Source organism: Indicator indicator, chromosome 17 (assembly GCF_027791375.1).
Source record: "Indicator indicator isolate 239-I01 chromosome 17, UM_Iind_1.1, whole genome shotgun sequence".
In the NCBI taxonomy this organism is placed as follows: Eukaryota; Metazoa; Chordata; class Aves; order Piciformes; family Indicatoridae; genus Indicator; species Indicator indicator.
This window is the reverse complement of record NC_072026.1, coordinates 6,929,885-6,947,458: the sequence shown is the minus strand read 5'-3', so window position 1 is coordinate 6,947,458 and position 17,574 is coordinate 6,929,885.

The window sequence follows — 17,574 nt, the reverse complement described above, 5'->3', positions numbered from 1 at the left end:
CTACATAGTTGTTACACATTAACATCTTTCTCAGTTAGTACTGTTCATAGTATTATTGCTATAGGCTGCTCTATGGCTGGATTTAGGGGGAAGAAATATTGTGAAAAGGCAAAGAAAAGGTAGTGATAAGTGAAGAGATCTCCCACAGACTTTCCTGTGGAAAGGATTATCTTTAGCAATTAAATTTTTCTTCCAATAATGCATGGATCTCCCAATGAGACAGAAAAAGTAGGTCAACTCATTATCCCAGCTGCACTGACTCAGCAGCACTCTAGCCATTTTCCTACGACTAAAACAGGCACTGCACAGAGAAACACATACAAATTAGGTAGAAATATCAACACTGCATAGGTCAGCAAAACCATATGGTGCTTAGATAAAAACACATGCATATTCAGAAATGGCTGGTATCTTTAAGCTGCATATAAAAAAAACTACAGATAACTTAGCTCTGCAGTTCTTGCTTCCTTTTTATGCATTCCAAAGTGAACTCGGAGCTCATGAAATATTCGAGACTGACAGCTCTGGATACCAAAACGTTCCAGCTGCAGGCAGTGGCAACTGGAGCTTTGCTATGCTGTTCTGTCAGTTCTGCCTGATTTGGAGAGACCACTTGCCTGGATCAGAAGGTATTTCTGTCACTCTCATTAACCCATTGGCCTCTTGGTTGAAGCTGGCGACAGGATGCTACTGTAGTAGCCTTGGAGACGACAAGCTGGCAAATGGATATCACACTAGACAAGGACAATGGCCAACTGAAAGTCACTAATAGCAATACAAACTAGAATCCCTAGAAGCCTTTTGTTTAGGCTTCTAGAGATTCTAGAATGTTGTAGTTAAAAGATACTCTAAATTATTTTCTCAAGACTGCAATATTAACTCTTGAATGACTGACATAAAAAAAAAAAAGTTCTGTTGTTTGGCTTTCACTAGTCCAAGTCTCAACACAAAGCTGGTATAGAGTCCTTCAGAGCTAGGTTATTTCCTTTCATTCTGCAAGTCTGAAATGCTGTTTCCAGCTTAGTAGAACTCTAAGTGGTAGAAACACATAAGGAAAAAAAAAATCCCTGTATTCCCTGGAACCCTTTCAATGATCCTCTTCTATCAGACAGAAAATAATACTCTTAACCTTTGTTAAGATGTAACAATGCAGTTATGGAAGGAACTTACTTTTACTGCTGTGTTGTTGAAAAGCTCTAACATCAGGTATGTTGGAACACTGGGATAAATTCTGGAAAACATATGGCCCAGTTCTCAGTGTTGAATTCTGTGTTAGCTAAACATTCCAAAGCAGCAATACTTACATCCCTTAAATTGCTCTGAAAACCACACCTGTTCTCCCAAAGGAAGAGAAAAATATATTCTATAAACTACCAAACTATAGAAAAAGTAGCTAATAAGGGGAAGGGGTGGAGGGAGAGGTGTAATGTAATATCTCTGAAACATGGAGGTGCTCCACTCCTTGTTCTGAAATTCCAGATGCAATTTCATTGTCTCATATAAAATTGAATGAGAAGCTGTAACTTTTCATAGCTACATAACCATATCATCCCCCAGAGCTATGAAAAAAGACATTGTGTACTTCTACAGCTTTTAATTTCCACTTGTTATTGTTTTACTTCTCCACCTCAGTGTCTTTTAAGTACAGTGACTCACACTGAGCTTTTAGTGCTGATGAACACAGTACTGTAAAATTGTTTTGAAAACTAAAGAGTAGTTTTTCTTGTAGAAATATCATTAAGCACTGAATGCAGGAGATGGGAGAACAGTTATTAAAAGACTCAAATTTAACAGGATAGACCAGTGAAAGGAGATGAATGGTTTCAGACTCAGTAAGACCAGAACATAACATCCAGTATACATATGGCTCATCTGAATGCTGTGGGACAACTTTTCAATCTCATCGAAAAAGTTTTGACTTTCTTCACTTCTTCTTGAAAAGATTACAGTGGATAAATTGGCAGACTTGCTGATGCAAGACTCTAGAATAGTTTATAATTCCCTTTGAAGCATATTGCTTAGCACACAGCTACTAATAATGTACACTCACACATAATAATGAGTATAACATCTGCTGACTGCACAGAATTATACAGGACATAGACTAATCTCATGCAAAGCACCAGGGCTCAGTTCCCCCACTTCCACCTTGTGGATTTCAAGGCAAAACAGCAGAAGCAAGGAAGCAGATTACAGGGTTTTCAGTAGGTGTTACCTGACTTTCCTGCACTCCTGTATCTTTGAACTGGTCTGTCAGAGGAAAGAAAATCCTCCCACAGCTGTTGGCATTAGCAGAATCAGGGGGGAAAAAAATGGACAGAGCTACTCAGATTTTACTATGTTCAAAGTGTCTGCAGAGAAACCGAAACTTAAAGGCTCAAATTATGGACATCATTGCAAATGAGAAGGACCAGGGTGCCAGCAGCTTTCTCCTTAGCAAATAATTAGGCTGAGTGCTACCAAGAAGCACCTTCCTATTTCTAAACATGACCTGCATTTCCCTCACTGTGATCCCTGTTATGCTTTAACGTTGGCTTAAATGATACCACAGTTAAGCTTCTCATTGACTGGATTACGTTGTAATTTCTACTGCCTGTATTCTAAGATTCTTGAGGTTCAGAGACCATCAGCCTGACATCATATTTAATGCAAGGTAGTGCAGAAGCATCATCATTGCCTTTGCTTGATTTATAAAACAAGTTTTAAAAGGAAACTACCCATTTACTGACACAATGAAAGTTCTGACTACAGCAAACTGAGAGGGGAAAGTAAAGAGTTTTTTCTGGATAACTTTGAGGAAAAATTATGCCATATTTACTATCAAATAAAGTATAAAATTATCTTTTCCAATTTACAGTGATGTAGACATCAGTGTGATGAATATCCACATTTCTGGGTTTTTAGCACATTGGCCAAAATGTCTGGTGGCAGTGGTACATTCTAAGGACTACAGAGCAGAGTTTACAAATTGACAGGAAATTGGCTAATGTTCATGCAAGCATTTTCTGTGCCCTCTCAGCAAGATCTTTACATTAGTCAGTCATATGAAGGAGTTCAAATTTCAGCTAAAATCCCATACATCTCTCTCTGTACACCTGGAGGTATACAATTTAACACTAATAGAAAAATTGGTCTAACACCAGCAGAAGTAGATCCTGTGTCCAGATAATTCAGCTATAAGTTCAAGATGTTGTTCTCTATAACAAAAAGCACTCAGAAGGAGAATAAGATAGGAGACAAATTTCATGACACTATGCAATTATAACAACTTAGAAGGTTGTTTGACTCATACAGTGTACCAGTTGTAATTAGAGCTCTCCAGGGAATTAGCTTAACTCTTTTCTAAAAGGTTTGGAGATTCTCCTCTGAAATAGCTAGGGAAATGTACGTGATGATGTATGGACTGAGAACAGTTTGACAGAGAAATATTACATCTTTATGTCCCCCATCTAACAGAAGTCTGCTACTTTCTTCTTTTGGCTTGAATGACTCATACATAAAAAAGGTTACCAGGAAGAAAAACCTTTTAAAGGGTGTGATCAGTAGGAGATAAGATACTACTGAAAAAAAAAAGTCAAGACACCTATGATCTAGGACACAGAACAGAAACTTCACCTCTGACCCACATAATACCTGAGGGAGAGGTTTATTTCACCAAAAAACATAAGAAAAGTTTCTGATGCTGCACATGAAGATGTCAACAGTATAAAAAGCTACTGAACTTACAGGAAACAAAGGCCTGTAGTGATAGGACAAGGGACAATGGATTCAAGCTAGAGAAGAGTAGATTTAGATTGGATGTTAGGAACAAGTTCTTTTAGATGGGGGCAGTGGAACATTGAAACAAATTGCCCAAGGAGGTGGTTGAGGTCCCTGGAGATATTCAAGGTGAGGCTCGACAGGGCTCTTGGCAATCTGATCAAGTTGAGGATGCCCCTGCTTACTGCAGAGGGGGTTGGACTGGATGATCTTTGGAGGCCATTCTGTGATTCTATAATTCTATGAGACAACCCCAAAAAAAACTGCTCTTATTTCATACCCATCCTCATACCATACCCTTAATCCCAAATCCTGTTTATTCATGTTAAACAGATGAACACAAATCAGAAGAACACAACGACACATCAAAAGCATTAAAGAAACAATTTTCCTGCCATCTTTATGTGTTGCATGCATTTACTACATCTAAACACATAGTTGTGATAAAGGTGTTAAAAATGCATGTTAAAAACATTTTTTCATTAAGGGAAAAAAAAACGTAGAGACTGAAAATGAGCACAAAATGAAAATATGAAAATAAAATCCCTGTACTTTTTATTTTCTTTAGTTTATATTCTCTTTATATTTCTCTCCTTTTTCACATCTACTTTTTTTTTCTAACTGTAAATAATTATTAGTAGAAGTCTAAAAAACTGTGCATCAAAATAGCTTCTTCTTGGATAAATAACATAAAATAGATATTTAGCACTGGTTAACATTTTGATACTGAGGAGTTCTCAACACTTTTTAAAAGAATCCTACTGCTCTGACAAATGAGGAAATTTTTTTTCACAGAAAGAGTGATCAGGCATTGGAATGTGCTGCCCAGGGAGGTGGTTGAGTCACTAACCCTGGATGTGTTTAAAGATCACTTAGATGTGGTGCTTGGGGATATGGTTTAAGGGTGAACTTTGTAGAGTAGGGTTCTGGGTTGGACTTGGTGATCCTGAGGGTCTTTTGCCACCTGAATGTTTCTGTGATTTCTGTGAAATTCACAGAAGTCAAAAAACATCAAAGGTATGAGTACACGTTTTTAAAAAAAAATGGAACTATTATCCACAGAATTACTGTTCCAAGAATTACTGTTAACACAGTACTGTAAAATTGCAAAAAAGTGAAATTCATGGCAGTCCCATAGTGCATTTAGGATCTTTTATGTCTGCAATTAACTGAGTCTTAGATGTTCTTTAGAAGGAGGACACAAATATAAAATATTCATTTATAACCCAAAAACATTTAACACATGCAGATAAAATATGTAAACACCTATTCCATTTGGAATTTAAATGTTATGTTGATTTGCATAGTTCAATGAAAGAAAAAAATGTTTCATTTATTACAAAGTTTCATGATTAATTTCTAGCCTCAGGCTTGCTGAAGATGTGCAGGTATTTGACATCAATTGAATGTTTGGAATTGTTTAATCTAATCTGAAGGACTAAAACCTATACTCTGGAATCCTTCCTTCCTTAGATATATATCTTAACTTCTCATTCAAATGGACTACTGCATTTTTTTTTTTACTACATTTTCAATTTTTTTGTTGTTGTCACATGTTTCAAAATTAGTGATTCTTAATAGCATTTCTCACAACAAAGACTTTACCTGTAAACCAATTTCATAACAGACCAAATGACAGGCATTCAATTTAACGTGGCTATTCCTGGGTTCCCTTTGGGCACCTTGAAATTTGTGGTGAAATCCATACAACTGAAAGCCATCAGACACCTGCAGTCTTGTCATTTGAGTGTCATTTTTCAATTAATGTACAGAAATCATGACTCAAAATGCAGATACTGACAGTGTCAGATTCACAATCACACATACCACTTGCCTTCTTGTGATGATATTGCCCTCTGTTATTATAGGTCAGAAACTCAGCTCTGTTGTTGTGGTAGGCAGTAGATCACAAATACATTTCTGAAACTATTTCCAGAAAAACTAGCATGTTTAGCCACCTGTTACACCTATAACATCTTACCTAAATTTGATCTGATAATTCATCGTTTCATACGAAATCATATTTGCAAATAAATTCCGTAAAGTTTTGAACCCAATTGCTGATTTTAAATTGCCCACACTTTTTACATTTTAACAGACATGGTCCTGTACTGTTGGAAGGTAAAGACTAAAGAAAAAGACACAATGCTGAAATATCAAATAATTATTTCTTTCCAGGATGAATCTAATCTTGTACTTCCATATTCAACATCCATATATAAACAATATTTCAGTTTTATCCCAGTGACCCAGAATAAAGAGAAGTGGGTTTTTTTAAGGTTCATAAATGTATAACTGAGAACAATGTTTTACCTTTTAATCACAAACAAAACAGCCTAGCCTATGTAAATGGAACCAAGCAACAACACACTTGGTTACTTGGAACTGCATGACTTTATCTCTTTGCAATTTGAAACTGTTATGCTGACAAATACAGCACAGCAGGGATTGGGCATCACTTGGAGATTAACATTTTCAAGCCTACATATATCATAAAAAAAAAAAAAAACCCACACTACCAAATACAGCTGAATAGATGGTTCAGAGACTAGGAGAGGTTGAATGCAGCAAGTACTGAAGATTGATAACTACTTACAAAGAAGCAATCTGGGCACAGTGAACAGCAGGTTGCTACAGACATTTGGCATATTTATTGAAACATTAAGGGAGTTCCAGAATGCCATTAACATATATGCATGACTGTGTAAAAAACATAGTATATTAATTTTCCCACACACATAGAAATCTTGAATCATCATGACTGGCCTACACATCATAAAACTTAAGTGAAACCATCCATTGTCAGCACTGCAATTTAATGGTACTTCCATTTCAAAAATGCCAATAATATTTACAGCTCAAAATGCTTGGCCCAGTTGTATTCCCAAGAGTAAAATCAAATACACATCTCCCATCAACTTGGAGAGAAGCAAAATCAGACATTTTTGATTCTGCTAAAGTATAAAAATTTGACATAAATATTCACAATGTAATTGCTCCTCTGCAGCACAAACAACAGCTGAGAGGTAAAATAGCTCTGCTGCTTCTTTAGAAACTCTGTTTTACATGAAAACACATCATTGAAGAAATTCTTGAGGTAAAGGATATGTAATGTTGCACAATGAATCATAAAAAGGGATATATTCTGTCAAAGTCTTCGCAACATAAATGCATATCATCACCTGAGCATGCAAAGTTTACAGCAAATAAACCAGTTATCTCTTGAGCAAAATAATCTGTGATAGAGTCCCTCTGTGGTACCTTTAAGGTTGACTTTCTTCCTAAAAATGCAGATCACATTCCCTTGAGATACTCATCTTTTCCCATGATGCACTTGCCTGACAGAACAACAAGCTTAGTGCACAAAATGCCACTGGGGTTGACAAGAAAATTCCATCAGTATGCAGTGTTTACACAGCACAGTTTAGTAATAGCAGCTCACACAGTCCCTTGCCTTGGAACAGAATTATAATTAGGCCTTAAATCTTCACCATTCAGAATAATTCTTATCACATTAGTCTTGTACATTTTCCTTGTGTAAGTCAGCAAATATACTTGTCACTAAAGAAAACATGATACAACATTTAAACAGTTTTGAAGATGTTGTTTACAAGATGCCCAGGTGCAATATTTCTAGGGCGTGAATATCTATAGACTTTTCCGCATTAATTATGAGGTTTAAAATCTCAATTTTAAAGTTTTATTGAAGTTGCATTTCCTTCCTCCGACACATTAAAACAATACTTTTATAAGTGTGGTTAAGTACTAGCTGTAAGGACTTGGGAGCTAAGTTCAGTCTGAAAACATCCTCTGTGTTTTATCAAAAGGTGTTTCCTAAGCATTCACAAGGTTAGAGCAAATATGATCTAAATCCAGATGTTTTATATGTTTACTAGCTTATGAGAAATGCTTCAGAAAACATGGGAGGTAAAATGCCAGAGAGATCCCTTTGAGGCTACCACATTCAAGCATAACTGTGCCTTTCTTGCATAGATCTAAAAGACCATTGAAGCATATCATCCAGCACAGATACAACCTCATCACACTGCCTTTCCCCCCCTGCCTCTGTGTAGCCCAGAGGAATGCCACAAGAGGAAGAAATTTTCTCAGGTACTCACAGGCAAGGGAAGCTGCATGAGCCTAACATGGAGAAGGATATAAAAGGTGTCTCTTTCTCCTCAAACATTTCCCCTTACGATATGGGAAGCAATCTCTGTCTCTCCTTCAGTCAATATTTTTTAAAAGCTACAAAACAGGTGGGGAAGTAAAATCACCATATAAATCTGAACCCTTTATTGGACTCATTCTTTCTCATATTATATTTTATTAGCTCAGCAAAAAAAGACTCATGTTGCTTTACTACCAAAATGCATTGTGCCAGTGCCTCTGATCTGCAGCAATTAATGTTAATTCTTTGCAGTGACATATGCAGATCCTCATAAGTATGCATATCCATTTTCCATAAAACATACATGACACTTACTGAATAGCAAGTAAATTTATAAGGCCTGATACTTAAAAAGAAGGGGGGGAAAAGCAAAAATAAACTTTATAGTCCTCACACAGGACTAACAGAGATTAAGTCTTCACTAATGCATTCCTCAGCTGCTATATTAAGCAAACAAAATCATAGAATAGTTTGGGTTGGAAGTGACCTTTAAAGACCAATTAGTCCAACCTCCCTCCCATAGGCAAGGGCATATTACACTAGATCATGTTGCTCAAAGCCCTTTCTAACCTGACCTTGAACATTTCCAGTAATGGAGCATCTATAATATCTCTTGGCAACCCGTTCCTGTCTCACCACTATCATAAAAAACAAACAAACAAACAAAAACCTTCCATATATCCAAATTATTCCACACTCTTTCAGTATAAAACTACTCCCCATTGTCCTGTCAGTACACTTTCTGGTAAAATGTCTCTTTCTCAGCCTTTCTTTTAAGCCCCCTTAATATATTGAAAAGCCACAAGGTCACCTCAGTGCCTTCTCCTCTTCAGGCTGGACAGAAAAATCTGCATGTCAAAGAGGTACATGTTTACTCTAAAAGAAGGATTTGTGCCAGCTGAAAGTCACTAACTAGGGGATAAAATAGGAAAAGGTCACAGATATAATCAGTGGTCTGTATACAGCAGATCCTACAGCCAGAAAAAAAAAAAAATCTGGTGGGCAGGATCTTTTCTACAATGCCTGAGAAAAACAAGGCATTTCAGCTACAGAGGTAGTTCTTGGACAAGCAGTACAGCAGGATGAGTTAGTAAGCAGTCAAAATACCTTGTGATCACGACTCCAGTCTACCTCCAGGCACAAGGAAGCATGCTTCTTGACTTACATTAATCTCCCCTATTATAACTAACCTCTGGCCACAAGTAGTCTGATGAATAAATTTCAGCTTGCTCCAGAGCCTCACTTTTCACTGATAGTGAATGGGTTTACTGACAATATCTCTGCTCTCAGCTGATCTCTCTGAGCAGCTCCTGTAAGCTGTTTAACTCATTCTCTCAGATTCAAAATGCATGTTTTTTAGATACATTACTTTTTTTTAAGTATGGGAAGTCAAACTGTTACAAAGTGGATTATTTGATCAAACCAAAAGCAGCTAAATATGGCATGTTTGAAACCACTCTTTATCCTCTACAAAGCTATTTGCTCTGAGTGTCTGGACTTGATTTGTATTTCAGCCATGTGTTAACATTATATGTACTGGTTAGTGACAAGTTAAACAACCTGGTTTGGGCCAGACTGAAAAGCTAGCCAGCAAAATTACATCTACCTCCTCATTACACAAATAAGGAATGTAGATAATTTCATGTTTCATCTTATTGTTTTGATGTCTTAGAGCAAATGGCAGAAAATGAACCACATTGGAAATAACCAAGTGATTTTTTTGCAAACCATTACTTTCAATGACTTGCTACCATCCTTCACATTATGGTCCTGACATTGGGTCTGTCCTCACCCTATCAGATCACGTGTGCTGCCAACCACCTCTTATCATCCGTGAGCAGAAACTACACTTTGGCCTCGATAAACTGCCATTTCCATTTACAGCCAGATTTTTTTAAAAGCAACTGAAAGTCCCATAATTTACAGAAACAGATGAGTCTCTCCTCCTAAATCAAGATGCATAAAACTGCTGTTCCTCTAGAATGCATTAAACTCACAACTTTTTGTTTGTCATTGCAGTAGTTACTGTAATAGGCTCTATCTATATATCTTAGATAAAAACGAAACAAAACAATCATCAAATAGTATTTATGCAATAACATTTCTGTTGGTTCTTTCCTTCTGAGGGATTTTCTGTTTAACTTGATCTTCTATTATTCAGTTAAATACTGTCTGTCATATAGTACACAGAGGTCCTAGTGAGAATAAAATTTTCCACTTTTAAGACTCAACCTAGTTTGCATAACTACACTGTATTCATACAGACAGTGTTTTGGTTTGCAAGTGAGGTTATTAACAATGCACTGCTTTTAAATAATATACAACACACTTAATTAGTTCACATATATCATTGAACAACAACATCCACTCAGAGAATAGCTTTCACCAGCCATCCTCTGCCAAAATTTTGTAAGCCAGACAGTATTGAATATCAAGTTGAACAACTTGAATACCAAGCTGATTTCCAAAAGATGTTATTTTTCATGCAGAATATCACAGCAACACCACCACCTAGAAGGTACCTGAAAGGACATATCAATACTGTTTTCTCAAAGTATATAAATTAATTAAGCTTTCTGAAAGCAAGAAAAGTATGAAATAGTTGCACAGGGATTGGATTCAAAGATTGCATTGTAAATTATGTACAACCTTGGCAAAAGCTTCCTTACAGTATCACAAACTCGAAATATTTCAAAATCAGGTATGGCTGCATCAGGTAAAACACTCATTGGGAGACATGTTTGTCATCCTGACACTGTGAAGACTATACAGAAAGCAGAAGAAGACAAATGTAAACAGAACTACTTCAAGGATGACACAGCACTTCCTACTGAGCACATGTGTTTTTAACAAAATGCCAAGTTTAATGCTAATGGCTGTTAATCAGAGCCTTCTTCAATGTAATTTAATTTCCTAATTTAAAGCTTGGTACTACATAATCTTTTAGATTCAGAACCTATGTTTGTCTTGTTATGAAATATTCATTATGTGTTAAGAGTATTAACAGCAAGGAAGCCGTGAAATAATTATCTGAAATATTACTCGGCTTGGGAAATATGCAGGCTCTGCTGTATGGAGGCAGTTTCCCCTTGTAGGGAAAGTATCAGGTGGGTAAAAATTTGTGCAATAGTAGCCCCAACAGAAACAGATGTCGAAAGACAACACAAGATCTCCCAAAGCCTTTCACAAGTTCCCAAAGCATTTCACAAGTTCATGTGCACAGAATAAGAAGGAAGTGACAAGGATGCTTCAGTGAACAAAGCTTTTCCCAGACAGATGTGGAGATCCCTTCACTACAGCCAACTAAGAACTCGCTTCTTAAATATTTGCCTAAATATTAGCAAATTTCATCAAAACACATAAAATGTAATTGCTGTGACAGCATCTCCAATCCAGAGTTCTCACAATAGATTGCCTGCAAGTTTCCTACACTTCTCTGCACTTTACAGAGGCTGAAAACAAAAACCAAAAATTCTGAAAAACAACAAAGGGAAATTTTTGTTGGTTTGGTTTTATTACACTACACAAAAGCAAGACAAAGCTCCACTTCATAGCCTTACATGGAGAAGATTATGGGATCTAGGGGCCTATGCTGGTCAGGAATCAGTCAAGTTTGTTTCCTCTAGCAGTGCAAGAAGGTTACTTGAAATAACAGAGATGAGGTGTTCACCAAAAAAAAAAAAAAAATCCCTAAAGATTAAAACAAGCTGAGTACTCATGGGTCAAAATGTAAACTGGTGCCTGACTCACTACCTTTTAAATTATTCTATATTCTCGTAGCTCATGGAACAATTTTGTCTGAGGTTGGTTTTTTTTGGCTGCCACTGGATACAGCTTTTTACTTTCCTGATGGAATGCCAATAGGTAGAACCTTAATTTCATTAAAAAAAAAAAAAAGGAGAGTATTGTATGAAGAGCAGCACGACTGCTTTGTGTGATCTATTTAGCCAGTGTAAATGGGCAGCTGAGTACACAAGCAGGTAGTTAGTTTTCACGACTGCATGCAGACTTTCAATGTGTTTCTTCACATCATTGTTCAAACACTTACATAATCTGAAATTTGGTGCATTCAATAGTTTCTCAGCAAGTCCTATCTAAAAAACACGTTGCTCTTCAAAGCCCAATAATGTAGCCCAAATTGCAGCAGCAGCAGCAGCACTATCAACAAGAGTCTTACCGTCACTTGCATATCCACACACAATCAGCATCACAGAGGCAGCTGAAAACGTAGGTCCTTGTGACACTGGCTTCTACAGTCCACATACCTCACCCACAGAATGTCCTCTGTCTATACACAGATATCTCTGCCAATATCTCTATAAGAATTAGTTACCTGGGCGAGCTTCACAGAAAGTAGAAAGAGGCATTTGTATGGCAACGTTCCTATGAGTCCAGGTTAAAGATTATCTTAGAAATAAATGAGTCACACCACAGCATTCTCCCATTTGCACATCTAAACTGGGAATAACTCTTGCACACTGTCATAAGGCAAGCAAGTAATCCAAAACCAGAACCAAACCTGAAATGAAGTACATTCTCCTGTTACTTCAGTCTTAGTTTCTATCTTGCTCAAATGCCAATATACAAACTGAAATAACTAGGATGCTCCAGTGAATTCCACTGTAATACACTTTACTGATTTGCAGCTTTTGCATTATGAATACTTCTCAAAGGCTAAGTTACACAAGATTTTGGAACAGTTCTTCACTGAGATATCTTTCAAGAGATATCTTGGGGGAAAAACAAATGTTCTTTGATAGATTATCCCAAATAATATAGTCCCAAAATACCACACAAAGGTCAGAGACCAAGCAACTCCTATTCTGCACTCTTTGTTAAGCCATGTTCACTCTCATCAGAAGTTTAGTTTCCTAAACAAGAAAACAAAAAATATTATCTACTGTTTTGGTATACAAGATTACTCAAAACTATCAGGACATGTAGAAAGTTAAAGCCTACCATTCAATAATGCATGTATGACAAATCTAAAGGAATTCACTAGAAGGACAACTAAAAGCTTGTCTTGTGTTCATACTGATCAGAGGCTCAGTATTTTGGTGTATAATGCAAAATTTGCCTGTTACACCAGGATGTAAACATTTAAAATTTCAGCATACATGCCTGAGGTAAAAGAACATAAAAATAAAGATTGACGTTGTCCCATTAAAAAGAAACATGAGAAACTCAGCTTGTATTTTATAGTTTTACAATACCTATCAGAACACCCAAAGGCAAGACCTGCAGTGGTTTGATACTCCTGAAAAATTGTATTTCTTCTTTAATAGGAAAATAATATATAACTTACCAAGAATGTGAATATTACAAATTCCAAAAACAGCCCTAACACATCTTTTGTCTCCAGTTAATATTTTCTTTCTTTTTAATTAAAGCAAGTAAAGTGAGAGCAAATAGAGCTATCAGGAATAATTACTGAATGAAAAATATGTCAATCATATTTCTGAGCACAGTCTACTGAGATAAATCTACCACATTATTTTGCCTTTTATAAGATGCTATGAGACATCACACATACAGATAAGGCTCTAAAAAAGGCCTTGAGAAGTTGAAATTCCTCCCAAATTACATTAATAATAGGAGTTTCTCAAATATACAGAACAGCAAATAGTACTATTAATCTCAGTGTCTGACAGCTTATATTTCACCCAAGATTTAACAGTTAGAGAGACAGGACCACCTAGACTTGCTGTTCTAAGTGACCTTGCTGCTATTCTACACTTAACAGTACAGAAAGACATTTCTCTTGAAATGGATGGCTTTTCTGTGGATGGCTTTTCAATAAGTAATCTCATAATAACCAATTAAATAAAGCAGAGCAGCTTTAGATGCATTACAGTACTGCTGTGCTCAGAAAATACAGAATTAATCATAAAATGGCTAAATATAAACTTGACAGCAAAGTCAAAAGGGAACTGGCAATTTCCATAAAGGGACCGTCTTATCACAGGCAGAAGGATCTAGCAGTTAAATTAACAACATAACCCTGAGCCATTCTACTCATACTCATCCTAGTCATGTTACCCTTTTTCCAAGAAAGAGGAAAAGCAACATTTCTCCTGCAGTTACTCTCATTACTGAACAACCTATGACATTACGGTCAATGAATAGGATAGATATCAGCTCATTTTGTGTTACTTTTAATTACTTTGCTGTAATAGTTTCAGGCTAGCATTTTGAACATTTTCTTGTGCTTTAAGTACAAGCACTATATTAACAGGAGTACAAGAAGGTCAAGTAATGTTAAGCTATGCAAAATGAATCAGCAATTCATTCAGAGGAAAGTAGCCAGAACGTATCCTTGTCTGCTTCAGATATTCTACTCATTAATATTAACATTCACTACAAAATGCTACTAAGATTTTCAAATGGTAATATTGTTTTACAATTAAATAATATTTTGCCAGACATGAGCAGCAGCACTCTAAGTCCTGTCTTCAAAACAAATAATTTCTTCTTACCAAACCCGCTGCCCTGAGGTGAGCCTTCTGATTCACAGAACTCTTCTAATTTCTCAACTATTCACATCTATCAGCTTTTAATTCAGTGGATTATTTGTTTGGGTAAGTACTGCTGCATCTGGTAACTAGGGTGCAATGTTTCTAGTTTATTTATCTGTTTGTTCTTAGTTTATGCGTAGGTAGTCTAAAAGCATTTAAATCCACAGATTATTATTGTTTTAGTTATATCGATAGTTTGCATTTCTAAAAGGAGTAACTATATTGCAGTATGCTTCAAAAACCCTACGTTTCTGAAAAGGATGTTTTCTTTTAAATCCAGGCTGTTGAAACATAATTTTTAAAAGTTGTGCAATTTAGACCTGTAATGGCAACAACAGATGGACTTTTAATTGTAATTTGCAGGTTGTCTTTAAGGAAAGCAAAGATATTTCTCTTTCAAAGCCTTTGTAAGGGTCTTGAGCAGAAAGAAAAAGCTGCCACATTACAAGAATGGTGTCTATTGTGACTGTAGTGCCATCACACTTTTGTTGCTGTTTCTCATGCATTTTTGGCTAGGATTAAACTGGTTTGGCCAATAGCATTTAAAAAATAAATTTTTACACAGCAATTTTTTTCCTTTTGCAGCTCACAGCTGAGTTGCATCCCAGAAGGTTGAACTAAATACTAGTAGTATGATTTGGTATTATTATTTTAAGGCATATACAGCACCTAATAAACATCAAGAAGGGCCTTAATGTTGATGTTGGTAATGGAAGGCAAAAATAATTTCAGATATAGACTGTCTGAATTGAAACCCAGCATTTTAAGGATCTTTAGATAAGGCTCTTTATCTCAAAATAAAAAACTAAATTACTAAACAAACAAAAAAAAGTAAAACCTCTGAACCTTTTGATTTTTCTTTGTTGTTCAATTTTTTTCATGAACTGGCTTTTTCAAATAATTAACTGAGAGGTCTGACACATTAAATGGATATACATGTGTACTTCACCAGGACAAATTCACTTCTGGATAGGAAAAATGCAAGCAACAAAATTATCTGATTAGAAAAATGATAAAAATCACGCTGAGACATTGAAACTACTATTTTTTTTTTTATATTTTATTGTTCCAATTAAAAAGTTTGGGTTTTTTTCTCCTTGTTGTAGATAGGCTGCTTAATCTGAGTTCTTTACTGCTATAGAAGAGGTTTGGGGAAACTAGAACAAGGAGTGTGGCCATATTTGACTGTGCTGGAATAATTGTCTGAACAGTTCCACCTATTAAATGAATAAAATCTAGGAATATCCACTCTAAATCTCAAGAACCCACATTTCTCCACCACAAACTTTGAGTTGGCCTTTAGTCAATAACTGCATGAATGTTGAGATTTGCCTATTCTCACCCTCCATACTTTGCTTTGTCTGTTTTCTCTGCTATGTCCTAATCCTAGGTTGTAAGCATTTTAGTGTTCTTTGCTTTGCTCACTACTCAGCATTTAGACAGTAAGCCTTGATGAAGCCCTTTAAGTTATGCTGTAAATTAAGTGTAAGAGTAACAGACCTAGACCCCTTGAAAACTATATTTGTTTCCTTCACTCTCAACAGATCAGGAGATAAAAATTTTATCACCTAGGTATTGATACATTTAGCTGTTAATGTTCATCAGAAGCAAATGTTCTGGGTTTGTTCTTTTGCTGTTGTTGTTTCAATGCGTTGTCCTTCACAAATAGATAAGCAATCTGCAAATGTAAATCCTTTTTTCTTTTTTTTTTTTTTAGAATTCTTACATAAACAACCAGAGCTTCTCAAATCATTGAAGCTCATTAACATTTAATGCTGTGTAAAGCTCAATGATCAATGTGTCCATTTAGTAAACATACCTTTTCGTACAAGCTTTCAGCCCTATTCTCTTTTGGTTTGTATTCAGGTGGAATCGTTACTGAAGTATTCCAAATATAGATGTTAAATGTAGCTTTTAAAAGCTTCCTCTGGCTTTTAAGTTCATATTCTAAATTACTTAAAGGTTGTTCTATTATGTGATGTCATGTTTTGCAATGTCTGCTTATATAGTATTTATAGTATTTTTCTTTCATTCTACTTTGGGGGCTTTGATGCCGTTTAAAAAACAAAAAATTAAAGGTTTATCTAAAATTTGTTTTGTTTGGCCACAATATAAATAGGACAATTATCAAGAACAAGATGAACTCTTTAATTACATAAGTATGCTCACTATTTAATTTTGATACAGGTCATATTTTGTGCAGCAATATGCTCATTAGTTCTGTCTGTTGTTGCAGCTAAACCAAACTACCTTTATATCCTGCTGTAATAATTGTGGCCTTATTAAGATTTGCTACATGGATCGTCTTCAGCTTGCCTTCTAAAGACTCTATCAGGTTTATTCCAGCATAGCTATTATCTTCAACAGATAATTTGAGCTGGAAATAATGTGCAACTGTCCATCTAAATCCATCTTGTCTCTTCACCTTGTTTAAAAATGAAATGATGTTTTGCTTCAGGATCAGAGCTTACAAAGGACTCTATTTATGAGCAGTTCATTTCACATTACTGGATTCTGCAGGATTGAAGTATCTCCCTCTCACAGGCTCCCTACAAAGAGTATGTTCAAGTCACAGAACCACAGAATGTTAAGGATTGTAAAGGACCCCTGGAGATCGAGTCCAACCCCCATGCCAAAGCAGGACCACCTAGGGCAGCTGTGGTGGTTTGAAACTGTCTTTTTAATTTTTCCTTGCAAAGTTCAGAACAGAGAAAGTGAAAGAATGTAAATAAGTCACTATTGGGTGTAAGAAAGCAAAATAACGATTGTTCTAAACACTTCCATTGGATAAATAGAAATGTTTAAGAACTATTACCCAAAACAAAGTAGGCACTCTGCACATTCTGCGTTCAGCAGTGGGGGCAGTTGCTGGGCTGTCTGGCTGCTGTTTCTTCTTCTCTTCTGGCTGAAGATAACACGTACTGACCTTGGCAGCTAAGTTAACAACTTTCTGCTCTAACTAAACTCTGCTTCTCTGTCCAGGGGGGTCTGGGGGGAAGCTCCTGAGAGAGAGAGAGGCCCCTTTGGGAGGGTCCCCTTGGGGGGAAGCAAAGGGAGATCGGTTGTGCTTTTCTGTTGATTGTATATATTTGTGAATGTTGTGAATTTTGTATATTTGTACATATTCATTGC